The 13,069-nt window shown below is 45.5% G+C and overlaps 1 long non-coding RNA gene across 1 annotated transcript in view; it reads left to right on the forward strand.

Annotated features, from left to right (window-relative positions):
• Positions 1–7,890: 7,890 nt before the first annotated feature.
• The window catches only part of LOC143736514 (uncharacterized), a 30,382-nt gene continuing 25,203 nt past the window's right edge, over positions 7,891–13,069 (forward strand). The window contains exon 1 of the long non-coding RNA XR_013203462.1: positions 7,891–8,000. This is a non-coding gene — a long non-coding RNA (uncharacterized LOC143736514). The remainder of the gene's footprint in view (positions 8,001–13,069) is intronic.

Below are 13,069 nucleotides of genomic sequence, written 5' to 3' on the forward strand. Positions count from 1 at the left end.
GACACATCTAAACCCGCCCCCAGCCCCCGACGTAAGCATGACGTGGTAAAAGAACGGTTCTCTGGTTCTAGTCCAGCAAAGAGTTGGTGCCGCTTTGGAACCAGTTTTCCTGGCCGAGAACCGGTTCTTTGGCTGTCGAAACACAAAGAACTGGTTCGCGCGCAGGCACCGGCTCCGAACCGGCTCTCAAAACGCTTTGGTGGAAAAGGGGTAAATGTCAAGGAAGAAGTCTGACTTACTACCGGCAATGCGAACCAAGCTCCTGTTTCGGTCATACAGGGACCGGACAGCCCTTAGCAAAGGACCCCGGACCCCATACTCCCGGAGCACCCTCCACAGGCCGCCGCGAGGGACACAGTCGAATGCCTTCTCCAAATCCACAAAGCACATGTGGACTGGTTGGGCAAACTCCCATGAACCCTCTAGCACCCTGTAGAGAGTATAGAGCTGGTCCAGTGTTCCACGGCCTGGACGAAAACCGCACTGTTCCTCCTGAATCCGAGGTTCCACTATCGGCCGTATTCTCCTCTCCAGTACCCTGGCATAGACTTTCCCAGGGAGGCTGAGAAGTGTGATCCCCCTGTAGTTGGAACACACCCTCTGGTCCCCCTTCTTAAAAAGAGGGACCACCACCCCGGTCTGCCATCCCAGAGGCACTGTCCCCGACCGCCACGCGATGCTGCAGAGGCGTGTCAACCAAGACAGCCCCACAACATCCAGAGACTTGAGGTACTCAGGGCGGATCTCATCCACCCCCGGTGCCTTGCCACCGAGGAGTTTCTTGACTACCTCGGTGACCTCAGCTAGGGTGATGGACGTGTCCACCTCTGAGCCCTCAGCCTCTGCTTCCTCAATAGAAGACGTGTCGGCGGGATTGAGGAGATCCTCGAAGTATTCCTTCCACCGTCCGACGACATCCCCAGTTGAGGTCAACAGCTGCCCACCTCCACTGTAAACAGCGTTGGTAGGGCATTGTTTCCCTCTCCTGAGGCGCCGGACAGTTTGCCAGAATCTCTTCGAGGCCAGCCGATAGTCCTTCTCCATGGCCTCACCGAACTCCTCCCAGGCCCGAGTTTTTGCCTCCACAACCACCCGGGTTGCAGTCCGCTTGGCCTGCCGGTACCTGTCAGCTGCCTCAGGAGTCCCACAAGCCAACCAGGCCCGATAGGACTCCTTCTTCAGCTTAACGGCATCCTTTACTTCCGGTGTCCACCACCGGGTTCGGGGATTGCCACCTCGACAGGCACCGGAGACCTTACGGCCACAGCTCTGAGCAGCCGCTTCGACAATGGAGGTGGAGAACATGGTCCACTCAGACTCAATATCTCCAGCCTCCCTCGGGATCCGGTCGTGGCTCTGCCGGAGGTGGGAGTTGAAGATCTCTCTGACAGGAGACTCGGTCAAACGTTCCCAGCAAACCCTTACAGTACGCTTGGGTCTGCCGAGTCTGTCCAGCCTCCTCCCCCGCCATCGTATCCAACTCACCACCAGGTGGTGATCAGTTGACAGCTCCGCTCCTCTCTTCACCCGAGTGTCCAAGACATACGGCCGCAGGTCAGATGAAACGACCACAAAGTCGATCATCGACCTGCGACCTAGGGTGTCCTGGTGCCACGTGCACTGGTGGACACCCTTATGCTTGAACATGGTGTTCGTTATGGACAAACTGTAACTAGCACAGAAGTCCAATAACTGAACACCGCTCGGGTTCAGGTTGGGGGGGCCGTTCCTCCCAATCACGCCCCTCCAGGTGCCACTGTCGCTGCCCACGTGAGCGTTGAAGTCCCCCAGTAGAACGACGGAGTCCCCAGTCGGAGCACTTTCCAGCACTCCTCCCAGAGACCCCAAGAAGGCCGGGTACTCTGCACTGCCGTTTGGCCCGTAGGCACACACGACAGTGAGAGACCTATCCCCGACCCGTAGGCGCAGGGAAACGACCCTCTCGTTCACCGGGGTAAACTCCAACACATGGCGGCTGAGCTGGGGGGCTATAAGCAAACCCACACCAGCCCGCCGCCTCTCACCATGGGCAACTCCAGAGTGGTGAAGAGTCCATCCTCTCTCAAGGAGTGTGGTTCCAGAGCCCAAGCCATGCGTAGAGGTGATCCCAACTATCTCTAGTCGGAACCTCTCAACCTCACGCACCATCTCAGGCTCCTTCCCCGCCAGCGAGGTGATGTTCCACGTCCCTAAGGCTAGTTTCCGTGTCCAGGGATCGGGTCGTCGAGGTCCCCGCCTTCGACTGCCACCCGATCCTCTCTGCACCGGCCCCTTACGTCTCTTCCTGCAGGTGGTGAGCCCACGGGAAGGCGGTCCCACGTCACTCCTTCGGGCTGAGCCCGGCCGGACCCCATGGGGAGAGGCCCGGCCACCAGGCGCTCGCATACGAGCCCCAACCCCGGGCCTGGCTCCAGGGTGGGGCCCCGGCTGCGCCATACCGGGCGACGTCACGGTCCTTGAATGTTTGTCCATCATAAGGGGGGTTTGAACCGCTCTTAGTCAGACTCGTCGCCTAGGACCTGTTTGCCTTGGGAGACCCTACCAGGGGCATATAGCCCCAGACAACATAGCTCCTAGGGTCATTCGGGTACTCAAACCCCTCCACCACGTTAAGGTGGCAGTTCAAGGAGGGTGCATGTTGGACTCTGGCAGGGCTGCCCTTTGTCGCCGGTTCTGTTCATAGTTTTTATGGACAGAATTTCTAGGCGCAGCCAGGGGCCGGAGGGTGTCAGGTTTGGGGACCACACGATTTTGTCTCTGCTTTTTGCGGATGATGTTGTCGTGTTGGCCCCTTCAAAACCAGGACCTTCAGCATGCACTGGGACGGTTTGCAGCCGAGTGTGAAGCGGCTGGGATGAAAATCAGCACCTCCAAATCCGAGGCCATGGTCCTCAGTCGGAAAAGGGTGGCTTGCTCACTTCAGGTTGGTGGAGAGATCCTTCCTCAAGTGGAGGAGTTTAAGTATCTTGGGGTTTTGTTCACGAGTGAGGGAAGGATGGAACGGGAGATTGACAGACGGATCGGTGCAGCTTCTGCAGTAATGCGGTCGATGTAGCGGTCTGTTGTGGTGAAGAAGGAGCTGAGCCGTAAGGCAAAGCTCTCGATTTACCGGTCAATCTACGTTCCTACTCTCACCTATGGTCATGAGCTTTGGGTCATGACCGAAAGGACAAGATCCCGGATACAGGCGGCCGAAATGAGCTTTCTCCGCAGGGTGGCTGGCCGATCCCTTAGAGATAGGGTGAGAAGCTCGGTCACTCGGGAGGAGCTCAGAGTAGAGCCGCTGCTCCTCCACATCGAGAGGGGTCAGCTGAGGTGGCTCGGGCATCTGTTCCGGATGCCTCCTGGACGCCTTCCCGAGGAGGTGTTCCGGGCACGTCCCACTGGGAGGAGACCCCGGGGAAGACCTAGGACACGTTGGAGAGACTATGTCTCCCGGCTGGCCTGGGAACGCCTCGGTGTCCCCCCGGAAGAGCTGGAGGAAGTGTCCAGGGAGAGGGAAGTCTGGGCTTCTCTGCTCAGACTGCTGCCCCCGCGACCCGGCCCCGGATAAGCGGAGGAAGATGGATGGATGGATGGACAATGTCAAGGAGAAGCGCCCAGCATGCACCTGTTTATATTTGCATAGGTAAATAACAACAGAAGAGTAAAAAAAGACGTTCAATTTTGCATGATCTGAAAATATACTCTGCTAATCACAAACACACAATGCATTTACACAAATACAGGTGACCTCAAAACTAACAGAGAGCAAATGTTTAATGCTTTGCATCTCTGAAATCAATCTCATACTAGTGAAAAACAACAATGCAATAACGGCAAGTTGATTTAAAAAGAAGAACTTTAAAGGAGGATGGATTTCAGAAACATCTGTAAAGGATGAATAAAGTACTTTCTATCTTTCTGAGGTGACACTGTATGTTTTGCATAGACTTGTAAATCACTTTGTCCTTCAATCTGTGATTTGTATAATTTCATGTGTAACTATTTGTTATCTTGCACCTTTGCTTTATCTTGGCCAGGTCGCCGTTTCAATTGAGAACGTGTTCTCTACGTGCTCATCTGGTTAAATAAAGGTAAAAAAATTAAAAGAATATATATTATGTCTGATCAGCTACTCGAACATCAATATGAGATCAACCTCAAATCAAATCAAATCAAATCAAATCAAATCCTTTTATTGTCACACAACCATATACACAAGTGCAACAGTGGGTGAAATTCTTAGGTGCAGTTCCGAGCAACATAGCAGTATGACACGATGTGACGAAAACAATTACAGCAAACATCAGATTACATAGATTACACATCTAATGTGCGCACAATTACTCACAGTACCATATACACTAACAGAACAATAAATAATATACAATGTACAATATACAACAGTTTACAATATACAACAATATACAATATACAACAATTTACAATATACAACAGTATACAAAAATACAAAAAGAGGTAATTATACATAGAATAGATACACGTAAGGTGCAAATATATATATATATATATATATATATATATATATATATATATATATATTATGTAAATGCAGTAGGTTATGTTGTGCTGTGTTGACAGTTAGAATGTTTATGGTTATTGATCATGAGGGGTCAAGAGTTTAGAAATCTAATTGCTTGTGGGAAGAAGCTGTCATGGAGTCGGCTGGTGTGTGTCCTGATGCTGCGGTACCGCCGGCCTGAGGGTAGCAGTGAGAGCAGCCCATGGCTCGGGTGGCTAGAGTCTCTGATGATCCTCCGAGCTTTCTTCACACACCGCCTGGCATAAATATCCTGGAGGGAGGGAAGCTCACCTCCGATGATACGGCTGGCAGTGCGCACCACCCTTCGCAGGGCTTTGCGGTTACGGCTGGTAGTATTGCCATACCAGGCAGTGATGCAGCCAGTCAGGATGCTCTCGACGGTGCTGGTGTAGAACTGTGTGAGGATGTGGCGGTTCATTCCAAACTTCCTCAGCCGTCTCAGGAAGAAGAGGCGCTGATGAGCCTTCTTCACGACGGCCTCAGTGTGGACGGACCATGTGAGTTCCTCTGTGATGTGGACACCAAGGAACTTGAAGCTGCTGACTCTCTCCACCGGTGCTCCATTGATGGTGATGGGGCTGTGTTCTCTGTCGTTCTTCCTGAAGTCGACCACTAGCTCCTTGGTTTTGCTGATGTTGAGGGAGAGGTTGTTCCTCTCACACCAGTGCGTCAGAGTGAGCACCTCCTCTCTGTAGGCCGTTTCATCGTTGTCGGTGATCAGACCTACGACCGTAGTATCATCAGCAAACTTGATGATGGAATTAGAGCTGTGAGTTGCCACGCAGTCATATGTGTACAAGGAGTACAAGAGTGGGCTGAGAACACAGCCCTGTGGGGCTCCAGTGTTGAGGGTCAGTGATGAGGAGATGTTGCTGCCTATTCTAACCACCTGGCGTCTGTTTGACAGGAAGTCCAGGATCCAGCTGCACAGCAAGCTGTTTAAGCCCAGAGCCCGGAGTTTCACGTCAAGCAAGGAGGGCACTATGGTATTGAATGCTGAGCTGTAGTCAACAAATAGCATTCTCACATATGTGTTCCTCTTTTCCAGGTGGGAGAGAGCAGTGTGTATTGTAGATGCAATAGCATCATCAGTGGAGCGGTTATTGCGGTATGCAAACTGCAGTGGGTCCAGTGAGGAAGGTAGAACAGAGCAGATGTAATCTCTGACTAGTCTCTCAAAGCATTTACTGATGATGGGGGTCAGAGCAACAGGGCGCCAGTCATTTAAGCAGGTGATGTTGGTTTGCTTCGGTACAGGTACGATGATGGACGTTTTGAAGCATGTGGGGACTACAGACAAGGAGAGGGACCAATTGAAAATGTCCGTAAAAACACCAGCTAGTTGGTTCGCGCACTTTCTGATGACGCGGCCCGGAATACCGTCTGGACCCGCGGCTTTACGGATGTTCACCCGACGGAAAGATCGGGTTACATCCGCTACAGAGACGGAGAGTGTACTAACCTCTGTAGCTTCAGCCGCGAGAACTCTCTCCGCGAGGGGGATGTTAGTTCCCTCAAATCGAGCATAAAAAGTGTTCAGCTCATCTGGGAGAGAGGCAGTGTTGTTCACTGTGGAGTTTATGTTTCCTTTGTAGTCCGTAATGCTATTAATTCCCTTCCACATGCTTCTAGAGTCGGTGGTGTTGAACTGTCCTTCAATCTTGTCCCTGAATTGGCGTTTTGCTGCTCTGATAGTTTTTCGGAGGGCATAACTTGCTTGTTTTTGCTCCTCCGCACTCCCGGAGTTAAAAGCGGAGGTCCGCGCATTGAGTGCTGCACGAACATCGCCATTAATCCATGGTTTCTGGTTCGGGTAAATCCGTATTGTTTTGATCGGAACAACGTCTTCTACGCACTTCCTGATGAAACAGGTTACGCTATCAGCATAAGCCTCGATGTCGTCATCAGAGGCCGACCGGAACATCTCCCAGTCCGCGTGATCAAAACAGTCCTGAAGCATAGAGTCTGATTGGTCCGACCAGCACTGGATCGTTTTGAGGGCGGGTGTTTCCTGTTTCAGTTTCTGCCTGTAAGCGGGCAGAAGGAGAACGGAAGAGTGATCCGATTTGCCAAAAGGTGGGCGGGGGAGGGATTTGTAGCCATCGCGGAAAGGGGAGTAGCAATGATCCAAAACCCGGTCCCCTCGTGTGTTAAAGTTTATGTGTTGGTGGTATTTAGGTGCTATTTTCTTAAAGTTGGCTTTGTTAAAGTCCCCGGACACAATGAACGCGGCCTCAGGGTGCGCGGTTTCCTGCTCGCTTATTTCCCCATACAGTTCCTTTAGTGCCCGGTCTGTGTCGGCTTGTGGGGGAATGTACACAGCCGTGATAATGACCGCTGTGAATTCCCTCGGTAGCCAGAATGGTCGACACAGAAGCATGAGAAATTCCAGATCAGGAGAGCAGAAAGACTTGATAGAATGTACGTGCCTCTGATCACACCAGGATTTGTTGATCATAAAACATACACCCCCACCTCTGCTTTTACCTGAGAGGTCTTTAACTCTATCCGCTCGGTGCACTGAGAACCCCGCGGTTTCGATGGCCGAGTCTGGAATCTCAGCAGACATCCAAGTTTCTGTAAGGCAGATAATGCAGCAGTCCCTCGTCTCCCGTTGGAAAGAGATCCGCGCTCTCAGCTCACAGAGCTTGTTGTCTAGAGACTGAACGTTTGCTAGCAGAATACTGGGAAGCGGGGGTCGATTTGCACGCCGTCTTACTCTGACGAGAACGCCGGCTCTTCTTCCCCTTCTCCGGCTGCGTTTCCGCGGCCAAGCTGCCCAGACAAAGGGCTCCGCTGCCGTGTTTGTAAACAGCGGGGCATCACTGAAGAAATGAAAGTCCGGTTTTCGGTGTTCGATTGCGGAACCAATGTCCAAAAGTGTTTGTATGTCGTACTGAATAAGACAGACAACATCCGAGACAAAAAACAAAAGAACTGTAAACAGAACAAACAAAAAACTACCATGTTGTGACGGAGCTCGCAACGCAGCAGCCATACTCGGCGCCATCTTGAACATCATCTGAGAACAGAACCTGAGATCAATCTGAAATCAATCTGAGATCAATATGAGATCAATCTGAAATCAATCTGAAATCAATTTGAGATCGATACTCCATAAATGATAAGGGAACATTTAAATATATAAATGGCATGATGACTGATATTCTTGTATATTAAACTAGTTTAAATGTGTAACATCTGCTTCAAAGTATAACAATGACTCATATGATAATTAGTGTTTCTAAGACGGTCTACAAAAAAGACTCCTGTAGGAGGAGCCACAAAACATAATTCAATTCACACTTTGCATATTTGAGAGTGAAATTCCCTTCTTGACGTAGATAACCCATTTAAAGAGGACAAGATTGAGAAACATCCTGATAACTCGCTATCACTACAGGACCAGTGGGCCTAAACTTCATCCGTCGAGACTTCATTCAGAAGAGAACTGGTAATTACACTGTACTTTTACAGATGCAACTTCACACTTTCTCCACTGATTAATAATCTTGTAATGACAATTCCATCGACAGATTTTATGGATGTTTTGTCATTGATCAACTCTGTTTTCTGAGCATCGCCTGTTCTTGTTGTAGATATACATGTCATTTCACTGCATTATTTTCTTATGTTTTCATAATTTGGCTACACAGCACAGAACACATCCATAAAACATGAAATCACTTTTCCTCACACAAATACATTTAACCTAAGAAAAATTAAGTAAATTTGTCAACTATAGGGGTGGGCATTATGACCAAAATTCACGGTATATTTCACGATATAGTTATTCTCGAAAAATCAACAAAAAGGGCTTTGTATAATAAATAAACCCAAATACTTTAGATTTTTTTTTTTTTCGTTCTTTATGTTTAAATGTGTTCCCCGGTACATTTTTGCCATATCTGCTTATTATAGGCCTACTGCATCTTTAAGGTGCTTTTTTGCTCTTTTTGTGATATCTTTTGCAACCCGTCACCTTGAGCTTTAATCAAGATAAGTTCAGAAGCAGTGTTGTGCAAGTTACTTCCAAACTGTAATACATTATACATTACTTGTTACCGTTATTTTAAAGTAATTCATTACCTTACAATATTACTGTCTCAGAATTGTAATGTGTTACATTATCCTGTATTACTTTTGAGTTACTTTCACCAAAATAGCTATACAGTAGTAGAACTTAACATTCTAAGGCGGGAACGATATGCGATATGAAACCGAAATCGCGACACTCAGATCCACAAACCTGCAGAATCGCGACACAACCCTTCCAACTCCAAGAGTTATCCTTCCCGTCCAGATCTAATGCTACCATATCTTTAAATTAGCCTACTATTAGTATTATTTGAATTTTGAAGTTAACATAATAAAATAGTAGACCTACACCACAAAACTAGTTGAGGATAAATTATTTAAAATTGGGGAATTCCAGCGTTATGGACGTGACATTTGCAGTCAAAACGTGAAATATAAATTCTCAGAAAATGCATTTAATACCAAAATATTGAAACATCTGTTAATCCATAGGATACCCCCTTAAAAGAGTCCAGACATTAGAAAATATCAGTCTACATATGTGTTTTATATTTAATATGAGGTAAATACACACTCATTCATGCGTGACAAAAAAAATATTTAACTTTTAGGAGGCAAAAAATGTTTTTGTAATTCTGGGAATTACACTGCGCAAATCAAAAGTAATATACCCACCAGATGAAGAAGGGTTGGCTCTCCACAGAACATAAAATATTTATTTTATTTTATTTTTAGTGTCAGCATTTATGAGGAAAAAACAATGTACGTGACAGTTCTCCGTTACGGACGCGACCGCTCTGAAGCGGCACTAAAAGACTGTTTTAAAACTTTCACAGAGACCTCAAACAGAAGACACAGAGCCTATCTTTAAAGTGTATTTCGATTTGTACTAATTGTATCTTAATTTGAATCAATGTTTCATCAACCAATTGCCTGGATTTAATAAACAAGAAGTAAATATAGCAGACAATATAGGCTAATCACAACACGGAGGCGCCTGCGCGTGAACTGGAGCGCGTCTCATAAATTAACCGAAACTCAGCGTATAATAAGGTAGCCTACTTCACAGACCAGAAAAAAAAAAAAAAAATATATATATATATATATATATTAAAATGTCTACTTGTAAACAGAACAATTCAAAATGAAAGAAAACGGACTGCTCTCTGCTTATCTGTATGAAATATGCATTTCTCTCTGGCGCATTCACTAATGCGAAGATCGCGAGTCAGCAACGTCAACTTAATCTTTATTAATATACAGTTAAAATGTCTCCTTGCTATATTTGACATATTCATAATCATTGCTTTTGCCGGTTCTTTGTGACAGCTTTTAGTTGCTTTCCTTACATCATGTTACGTGAACCGTCACCACCGCATCAAAAACATGATTGCGTGATGAAAACAAGAAAAATACCACCTAAACATAGCCTAACTGTTTAGAAAGAAAACACAGAACAAATGGAGTAGCCTAATGCGCATACGTCCATCTCGCGGATGTACAGTCTTATTCATGCCATCTTCACCCATTAGCCGCTTTTCCACTGGCCAGCGCGAGCACAGAGGCCGAAATCATGTCTCGCTGCACTCCTGTAAAAAATAAATGGTTATAAAAAATGACGCTGGTATTTAGTCTTTATTTACAAACTTGGACACACGCGGCTATTGACTGACCACGAACAGATAACTTAGCCTACTTGCATTTTTCATTCGTTAATGTCTCGCGGTCTTGGTGTTTTTTTGTTGTTGTTTTTTTACAATTAAAACTAAAAGTGTGTTGTAACGCAACCGTAACTGAACATGTAATATAGTAAAATATTACTGAAAATTGATTAGTAATGCTTTACACTACTGCGTTACAGCAAAAAGTAATATGTTACTGTAATGCATTACTTTTGTAACGTGTTACTCCCAACACTGTTCAGAAGTGACTAGAAGGAGAGCAGCAGTATGAAAACCGAACAGCAGCTACTGTTAGTGTTGACTAAGTAGTTTAAATTATACACACCTTGTAACAGCGTCATTATTTTACCATAGCCCATATTATTCTACGCTCCTTCTCAGTGTGTGTGCGTGTGCACGCGCGTGTCTTTCGCATAAGTAAAATGCGATCGGTTCATTTGAGTGTCAAGTTGTAATCACGTATCGAATCAAAGGAAGATTTTTATCAGCTGGTTCAGTGGCCAATTGTTTGGAGTTAGACATATATAACTCGCGCTGAATAATTAGTAATTGTGCCTCAGATACAGGATTATACATTAACATTCGCTTTAACATGCAGGTTGTTCTTTACCACGGCAACCACTTGCATGTCATGCTGAATGCGATTTTCGTGTTTAAAAAATTAACTATACATAAGAGATGGAAAGATGCAGATAACTAGATTACTACATAACTACATTATTTAAGGTTATTTCTATCTGTTACGGTATTGATATGAACTGTTGTTGTCAAGTAAGCTTCATGCTTTCCCCGTTGCGAATGTGCACTCCTCTAAACAATAATAAACATTTGCAATAATAAACATTTACAATAATAAATTGGGGGAAACGCCTTTCCTCAGATTTATTGAAGCTTATAAAATGCATGGCAACTGCACAGTGAGCACAGTGAGAGACTGACTCACTGATTGGCTGTGCTGCAGCAACTGCACATCCAATGGTGAAGGCGCCTCTGACGTGTGCACCAATCAGCTATCAGCGCGTAGACACACAGAGCGCCTATAAAGGGAACCCGAATTCACTATTATAGCTGGTTTAAATCGACTGAAGCGACAACTTGCCATGTTACTATAGTGCGGCAGGCTGCGCAATACTCGTTCCCTAGTCTCAGGGAACCGAGGTTAAGATAGTAACCGAGTAGTACGTTCCCTTTCGAGAACGGTCACAAAAAACATTGGACGCATTGGACGCAATGTAAAATACCGCACCATGAGTAACTTTGTTGCCATGAATCCCATCAAAACTACCCCTCCTGATATTGACGGTATTTTGTTGGCTCCACTTTCGCTTTATTTTTTTCCTCATCCTCCCCGTTCTCTGCTATAGTATTGCTAAGTTTTAACCAGGATTTCATTTAAATGTATGTTTGTTTCCAGTAAAGCAACTGGCTTCCCGCTTGGCGTGATTCAAATTCTTCTTCTCTGATTTAGGTAGTTTACAATCACATTTAAAATAGAAACATTTTATATGAAAATGTAGTTTACATAAACATATTATTAAACTTATTTTCGTATGATATTTTTAGTAATCATGGATGATTTTGTATATCTTTTTAATTAATTGAAATTAATAATTGAAATTAAATTTTTTTTTTCATAAATCTCACGTACCCCTACAGTACCGCAACGTACCCCCATTTGAGAATCACTGCTCTAAACTGTAGCCTACGGGTGCTGCACTGCAAGTAAATACAGTGCTGGGCAAGCTACTTGAAAAATGTAGTGAGCTAAGCTAGCAGTTACTCTACAATAAATTAAGCTTCACTACACTGAATCTACCACCCTGGAAACTGTAGCAAGCTAAGCTACAGGAACATAGCAAAAGTAGTTCACTACATCTAAGCTATTTTTTAAAATTACATTTTTATTTTGAATCAACTTCATTCTAAATCAATGCTATCTCAGTGATCAATAAAACTGGTAGTCAAACAGATAGGCAAGCATAATTGTTCAGTTCAATTGTTAATTCAAAAACTGTTCCAAACCAATTTGGCAACAAAAACAAACGTGATCCACATAATAACAAAACCAGGTGTCGAGAGTGTGTGTGTATTCATCTGTATGTGTACGTATGCATATGCACATGTGTTTGCATGTGTATGCACAATTTAGAATTGGGCACATTTGCAGGACTGACTGTAAGTTAATTTAAAACTTAACTCATCTCAAACCACAGTAGCAAAATAATAAAGACCTGCTCCAAACAGTACCAACATGGCAAAAAAACCCCCCCAAAAAACACGTCCTCTGTGGCGAGAGTGGCGTGGTTCATTGATGTCTGTAGTGAGAGAGAGAGAAAGGAGCTGAGCGGTAAGTAAATAGGTCAAGTGCAAATGACGAACACCTGTGTCTTATTGCAGTAATTGCCGTGGAGAGGCCGCATATAAAGCCGTCTGGGACAGGGGAGCGAGAGAGAGAAGGACTCGGGACTCGTACTTTTTAACTCAAAACAAAAAGGTAGACAAAACGTCGTGCACAGAGCGCATTCACCGAAGCCCTGCTACAGCAACAATAACAATTCTTATCACAAAACACTCTTTCCACTGTAACAGCTCTCAGTCCACTTTAGATGATAACTCTTTCCGCTGTAACAGCTCTCAGTCCACTTTAGATGATAACTCTTTACGCTGTAACAGCTCTCAGTCCACTTTAAATGATAACTCTTTACGCTGTAACAGCTCTCAGTCCACTTTAGATGATAACTCTTTACGCTGAAACAGCTCTCAGTCCACTTTAGATGATAACTCTTTACGCTGTAACAGCTCT

The sequence above is a fragment of the Siphateles boraxobius genome, unplaced genomic scaffold (genome assembly GCF_051911475.1).
Source record: "Siphateles boraxobius isolate OS27281-9 unplaced genomic scaffold, OSU_SipBor_1 130, whole genome shotgun sequence".
Lineage (NCBI taxonomy): Eukaryota > Metazoa > Chordata > Actinopteri > Cypriniformes > Leuciscidae > Siphateles > Siphateles boraxobius.